We start from the raw sequence: 7500 nt of genomic DNA on the forward strand, positions 1-7500 counted from the left end.
GGAGGCCACCTTCGCGCGGGGACTTAGACCGACGGCAAACCGGTCGTGACCCGCGCCGGTCGCTAGTGCGCTGAGACGGTGCGCGAGCCGACTCGGCAGCGGCGCCTTAAGCGTCCGCGAACCGAGACGGCGCGCCCCCGCACCCAACTGAAAGCAAGCCGGCGACCTGACGGGCCCTCCCGTTTGCCTCTCAACGGTTTCACGTACTCTTGAACTCTCTTTTCAAAGTGCTTTTCAACTTTCCCTCACGGTACTTGTCCGCTATCGGTCTCGCGACCGTATTTAGTCTTAGGTGGAGTTTACCACCCGCTTTGGGCTGCATTCCCAAACAACCCGACTCCGAGAAGACCCGAAGCGGCCAAGGCAAGCGCCCCTATGGGCCTAACACCCGCCGTGGGACGAGGCCTCGATCAGAAGGACACCGGCGCTCGCCGTCAGCCGCACTGGGACTTCCGTACGTCACAACTCGGCGCGCTCGAAAAGCGCGCAGATTCGACGCTGGACTCTTCCCGGTTCACTCGCCGTTACTCAGGGAATCCCTGTTGGTTTCTTTTCCTCCGCTTAATAATATGCTTAAATTCAGCGGGTGCTCTCGCCTGAACTCAGGTCGTATGTGTCAAGCGGGCCGCTTCTTACACGGCCCGCTGGCATCGCAAGTCGTCGCCGCCGGCGCCGACCGAGCGCGTACCGTCGCCGCCTTGGCCCACGGTCGGTCTTGATCTCGTGACCGGACCGACCGACCTGGACCCGCCCCTCGAACGTAGTTGAACACGTCGAGGGGCCGGCGGTGTACGGGACACGCGGTCGCGCCGAGAAAGCTCGGCGACCGCTTCAACTTGGGGCGACGCCCGGCCGTCTTCGCAGAGGCCAGGCGACGGCCCTCGGGTGAGGACGAACGCGACCCTGAGGCAGACGCGGTCCCGGGATTGACCCGAGACCGCAATTCGCGTTCAGAAGGTCGACGTTCAATGTGTTCTGCAATTCACATTACTTCTCGCACTTGGCTGCGTCCTTCATCGACTCGCGAGCCGAGTGATCCACCGTTAAGAGTCGTCCTCGACGTTTCGCCCGGCGCCGAAGCGCGCGGACGTCACACTGTGGGATCGACCACAAAACCACCACCGACAACAACTGCACAAAAACACCAACAAACGGCGCCGAGCGACCGCCGGGCTGGGCCGGCGGCACATCGAGCGCGGTGCCCAGAAGCCACCATCGCACTCGGCTGCCTTGCTATGCCAACGTGTTACGCGTGTCGCACGGGGCGGAACCCCGATTGACGGCCGCCCTCTCGGCGGCACCCAAAGACAATTCAGTGCGCGGTCGGCCGGGGCCTACCACCACCTTCGGTAATGATCCTTCCGCAGGTTCACCTACGGAAACCTTGTTACGACTTTTACTTCCTCTAAATGATCAAGTTTGATCGTCTTCTCGACACGCCGACGCGGCCGTTGCCAGCCGCGACGGGGCCGATCCAAGGATCTCACTAAACCATTCAATCGGTAGTAGCGACGGGCGGTGTGTACAAAGGGCAGGGACGTAATCAACGCAAGTTGATGACTTGCGCTTACTGGGAATTCCTCGTTCAAGGGAAACAATTGCAAGTCCCTATCCCAATCACGAATGAGGTTCAACGGGTTACCCGGACCTTTCGGCCTAGGTTAGACACTCGCTGCTTCACTCAGTGTAGCGCGCGTGCGGCCCCGGACATCTAAGGGCATCACAGACCTGTTATTGCTCAATCTCGTGTGGCTAAACGCCACTAGTCCCTCTAAGAAGTTAGACGCCGACCGAGAAGGTCGCGTAACTATTTAGCATGCCAGAGTCTCGTTCGTTATCGGAATTAACCAGACAAATCGCTCCACCAACTAAGAACGGCCATGCACCACCACCCACAGAATCAAGAAAGAGCTCTCAATCTGTCAATCCTACCTGTGTCCGGGCCGGGTGAGTTTCCCCGTGTTGAGTCAAATTAAGCCGCAGGCTCCACTCCTGGTGGTGCCCTTCCGTCAATTCCTTTAAGTTTCAGCTTTGCAACCATACTTCCCCCGGAACCCAAAGACTTTGGTTTCCCGGAAGCTGCCGGAAAGGTCGTCATGGTAACGCCTCCCGATCGCTAGTTGGCATCGTTTATAGTCAGAACTAGGACGGTATCTGATCGTCTTCGAACCTCTGACTTTCGCTCTTGATTAAAGAAAACATTCTTGGCGAATGCTTTCGCAGTAGTTCGTCTTCCGCCGATCCAAGAATTTCACCTCTAACGGCAGAGTACGGACGCCCCCGTCTGTCCCTCTTAATCATTACCTCGTGCTCCGAAAACCAACAAAATAGAACCGAGGTCCTATTCCATTATTCCATGCAACACTATGCAGGCGAACAGCCTGCTTTGAACACTCTAATTTTTTCAAAGTAAACTTATCGGCCACCGCCGACACTCAGTCAAGAGCACCGACGGAGAACCGAAGGTGAGGCGAACGCAACCAGTGACACGCCTTGCGACGGACCGGCGGCGCTCGCCCAAAATCCAACTACGAGCTTTTCAACCGCAACAACTTTAGCATACACTGTTGGAGCTGGAATTACCGCGGCTGCTGGCACCAGACTTGCCCTCCAATGGATACTCGTTAAGAGTTTTAGGATGTACTCATTCCAATTACAGGGCCTCGTTAGAGTCCTGTATTGTTATTTTTCGTCACTACCTCCCCGTGTCGGGAATGGGTAATTTGCGCGCCTGCTGCCTTCCTTGGATGTGGTAGCCGTTTCTCAGGCTCCCTCTCCGGAATCGAACCCTGATTCCCCGTTACCCGTTATCACAAAGGTAGGCACGTAGCGTACCTTCGACAGTTGATAGGGCAGACACTTGAATGATACGTCGTCGGTGCAGAGACCGTACGATCCGCGTGGTTATCCAGAGTCATCAAACGTCACAGGACGAACCCGGTCGGTTTTGATCTGATAAAAGCGCGCCTCCCGAAGTCGGCGCTTAATGCATGTATTAGCTCTAAAATTACCACAGTTATCCACTTCGCTTACGAGACCAAATAAACCAAGACTGATTTAATGAGCCATTCGCAGTTTCGCTTTACGAGAACTCGTACTTGCACCTGCATGGCTTAATCTTTGAGACAAGCATATCACTACTGGCAGGATCAACCAGATAGCTGCGACAGCTGCGCTCGGCCCTTGCTGGGCCGCCCGGCGCGTGCTCGTCGCATTCGTTTAAGACCGAGGCGATCGCCTGCGGCCGTACTCAGCTTCGACAGTCGCTGGCCGCGACGTCCACGCTCTCGCCGGCAGTGCCAGGCGGAGCGATTTGCGTTTTTTCTTTGCTCGCCCTCTCTCGGGCTCGATCCATTCAGTTTCGCACAAACAAGAGCTCTGCCGGCCGCCTGCAGCGGTGCCTAAAACCCGGGCATAACAATGCGACCGTTCTGCTAGGCCGACAAGCGCTCAAGCCAGACGCTCGATCGAACGCCCCCTACATATTAGTCGAGACAACGGCTCGCTCATTAGCATCGCGTTTGTACTTTAACTTTTTTTGGCTCGGCTTCTTTCGACGCCGATGCCGGCGACGCAGCACTCTCTCGCCCGCCAGCCACCGAGAAAAGGGTGCGCTCCGACCGGCCCCGCACCGCTCTTTCTTGGCTCATTCGAAATTACTGTCTTTCGCTCTGACATGCCTTACCTAGGGTTAGGTTAGTATGCTTGCACGTTTGTACTTTAACTTTTTTCGGGTCGGTTTCTTTCGACGCCGATGCCGGCGACGCAGCACTCTCTCGCCCGCCAGCCACCGAGAAAAGGGTGCGCTCCGACCGGCCCCGCACCGCTCTTTCTTGGCTCATTCGAAATTACTGTCTTTCGCTCTGACATGCCTTACCTAGGGTTAGGTTAGTATGCTTGCACGTTTGTACTTTAACTTTTTTCGGCTCGGCTTCTTTCGACGCCGATGCCGGCGACGCAGCACTCTCTCGCCCGCCAGCCACCGAGAAAAGGGTGCGCTCCGACCGGCCCCGCACCGCTCTTTCTTGGCTCATTCGAAATTACTGTCTTTCGCTCTGACATGCCTTACCTAGGGTTAGGTTAGTATGCTTGCACGTTTGTACTTTAACTTTTTTCGGCTCGGTTTCTTTCGACGCCGATGCCGGCGACGCAGCACTCTCTCGCCCGCCAGCCACCGAGAAAAGGGTGCGCTCCGACCGGCCCCGCACCGCTCTTTCTTGGCTCATTCGAAATTACTGTCTTTCGCTCTGACATGCCTTACCTAGGGTTAGGTTAGTATGCTTGCACGTTTGTACTTTAACTTTTTTCGGCTCGGCTTCTTTCGACGCCGATGCCGGCGACGCAGCACTCTCTCGCCCGCCAGCCACCGAGAAAAGGGTGCGCTCCGACCGGCCCCGCACCGCTCTTTCTTGGCTCATTCGAAATTACTGTCTTTCGCTCTGACATGCCTTACCTAGGGTTAGGTTAGTATGCTTGCACGTTTGTACTTTAACTTTTTTCGGCTCGGCTTCTTTCGACGCCGATGCCGGCGACGCAGCACTCTCTCGCCCGCCAGCCACCGAGAAAAGGGTGCGCTCCGACCGGCCCCGCACCGCTCTTTCTTGGCTCATTCGAAATTACTGTCTTTCGCTCTGACATGCCTTACCTAGGGTTAGGTTAGTATGCTTGCACGTTTGTACTTTAACTTTTTTCGGCTCGGCTTCTTTCGACGCCGATGCCGGCGACGCAGCACTCTCTCGCCCGCCAGCCACCGAGAAAAGGGTGCGCTCCGACCGGCCCCGCACCGCTCTTTCTTGGCTCATTCGAAATTACTGTCTTTCGCTCTGACATGCCTTACCTAGGGTTAGGTTAGTATGCTTGCACGTTTGTACTTTAACTTTTTTCGGCTCGGCTTCTTTCGACGCCGATGCCGGCGACGCAGCACTCTCTCGCCCGCCAGCCACCGAGAAAAGGGTGCGCTCCGACCGGCCCCGCACCGCTCTTTCTTGGCTCATTCGAAATTACTGTCTTTCGCTCTGACATGCCTTACCTAGGGTTAGGTTAGTATGCTTGCACGTTTGTACTTTAACTTTTTTCGGCTCGGTTTCTTTCGACGCCGATGCCGGTGACGCAGCACTCTCTCGCCCGCCAGCCACCGAGAAAAGGGTGCGCTCCGACCGGCCCCGCACCGCTCTTTCTTGGCTCATTCGAAATTACTGTCTTTCGCTCTGACATGCCTTACCTAGGGTTAGGTTAGTATGCTTGCACGTTTGTACTTTAACTTTTTTCGGCTCGGTTTCTTTCGACGCCGATGCCGGCGACGCAGCACTCTCTCGCCCGCCAGCCACCGAGAAAAGGGTGCGCTCCGACCGGCCCCGCACCGCTCTTTCTTGGCTCATTCGAAATTACTGTCTTTCGCTCTGACATGCCTTACCTAGGGTTAGGTTAGTATGCTTGCACGTTTGTACTTTAACTTTTTTCGGCTCGGCTTCTTTCGACGCCGATGCCGGCGACGCAGCACTCTCTCGCCCGCCAGCCACCGAGAAAAGGGTGCGCTCCGACCGGCCCCGCACCGCTCTTTCTTGGCTCATTCGAAATTACTGTCTTTCGCTCTGACATGCCTTACCTAGGGTTAGGTTAGTATGCTTGCACGTTTGTACTTTAACTTTTTTCGGCTCGGTTTCTTTCGACGCCGATGCCGGCGACGCAGCACTCTCTCGCCCGCCAGCCACCGAGAAAAGGGTGCGCTCCGACCGGCCCCGCACCGCTCTTTCTTGGCTCATTCGAAATTACTGTCTTTCGCTCTGACATGCCTTACCTAGGGTTAGGTTAGTATGCTTGCACGTTTGTACTTTAACTTTTTTCGGCTCGGCTTCTTTCGACGCCGATGCCGGCGACGCAGCACTCTCTCGCCCGCCAGCCACCGAGAAAAGGGTGCGCTCCGACCGGCCCCGCACCGCTCTTTCTTGGCTCATTCGAAATTACTGTCTTTCGCTCTGACATGCCTTACCTAGGGTTAGGTTAGTATGCTTGCACGTTTGTACTTTAACTTTTTTCGGCTCGGCTTCTTTCGACGCCGATGCCGGCGACGCAGCACTCTCTCGCCCGCCAGCCACCGAGAAAAGGGTGCGCTCCGACCGGCCCCGCACCGCTCTTTCTTGGCTCATTCGAAATTACTGTCTTTCGCTCTGACATGCCTTACCTAGGGTTAGGTTAGTATGCTTGCACGTTTGTACTTTAACTTTTTTCGGCTCGGCTTCTTTCGACGCCGATGCCGGCGACGCAGCACTCTCTCGCCCGCCAGCCACCGAGAAAAGGGTGCGCTCCGACCGGCCCCGCACCGCTCTTTCTTGGCTCATTCGAAATTACTGTCTTTCGCTCTGACATGCCTTACCTAGGGTTAGGTTAGTATGCTTGCACGTTTGTACTTTAACTTTTTTCGGCTCGGCTTCTTTCGACGCCGATGCCGGCGACGCAGCACTCTCTCGCCCGCCAGCCACCGAGAAAAGGGTGCGCTCCGACCGGCCCCGCACCGCTCTTTCTTGGCTCATTCGAAATTACTGTCTTTCGCTCTGACATGCCTTACCTAGGGTTAGGTTAGTATGCTTGCACGTTTGTACTTTAACTTTTTTCGGCTCGGCTTCTTTCGACGCCGATGCCGGCGACGCAGCACTCTCTCGCCCGCCAGCCACCGAGAAAAGGGTGCGCTCCGACCGGCCCCGCACCGCTCTTTCTTGGCTCATTCGAAATTACTGTCTTTCGCTCTGACATGCCTTACCTAGGGTTAGGTTAGTATGCTTGCACGTTTGTACTTTAACTTTTTTCGGCTCGGCTTCTTTCGACGCCGATGCCGGCGACGCAGCACTCTCTCGCCCGCTAGCTACCGAGAAAAGGGTGCGCTCCGACCGGCCCCGCACCGCTCTTTCTTGGCTCATTCGAAATTACTGTCTTTCGCTCTGACATGCCTTACCTAGGGTTAGGTTAGTATGCTTGCACGTTTGTACTTTAACTTTTTTCGGCTCGGTTTCTTTCGACGCCGATGCCGGCGACGCAGCATTCTCTCGCCCGCCAGCCACCGAGAAAAGGGTGCGCTCCGACCGGCCCCGCACCGCTCTTTCTTGGCTCATTCGAGTTTACTGTCTTTCGCTCTGACATGCCTTACCTAGGGTTAGGTTAGTATGCTTGCACGTTTGTACTTTAACTTTTTTCGGCTCGGCTTCTTTCGACGCCGATGCTGGCGACGCAGCACTCTCTCGCCCGCCAGCCACCGAGAAAAGGGTGCGCTCCGACCGGCCCCGCACCGCTCTTTCTTGGCTCATTCGAAATTACTGTCTTTCGCTCTGACATGCCTTACCTAGGGTTAGGTTAGTATGCTTGCACGTTTGTACTTTAACTTTTTTCGGCTCGGTTTCTTTCGACGCCGATGCCGGCGACGCAGCACTCTCTCGCCCGCCAGCCACCGAGAAAAGGGTGCGCTCCGACCGGCCCCGCACCGCTCTTTCTTGGCTCATTCGAGTTTAC

At 56.1% G+C, this 7500-nt stretch overlaps 2 non-coding genes and 1 pseudogene across 2 annotated transcripts; all 3 read right to left on the minus strand.

Annotated features, from left to right (window-relative positions):
- The window catches only part of LOC144413482 (large subunit ribosomal RNA), a 3695-nt pseudogene extending 3085 nt beyond the window's left edge, over positions 1–610 (minus strand).
- Positions 611–898: 288 nt separating this feature from the next.
- On the minus strand, positions 899–1052 carry LOC144413182 (5.8S ribosomal RNA). The gene has a single exon (XR_013469219.1). It is a non-coding gene; the product is annotated as a 5.8S ribosomal RNA (ribosomal RNA).
- Positions 1053–1350: 298 nt separating this feature from the next.
- On the minus strand, positions 1351–3160 carry LOC144413305 (small subunit ribosomal RNA). Its single transcript, XR_013469338.1, has one exon. It is a non-coding gene; the product is annotated as a small subunit ribosomal RNA (ribosomal RNA).
- Between the last annotated feature and the right edge of the window lie 4340 nt (positions 3161–7500).

Source organism: Styela clava, chromosome 15 (genome assembly GCF_964204865.1).
Source record: "Styela clava chromosome 15, kaStyClav1.hap1.2, whole genome shotgun sequence".
NCBI classification, from domain to species: domain Eukaryota; kingdom Metazoa; phylum Chordata; class Ascidiacea; order Stolidobranchia; family Styelidae; genus Styela; species Styela clava.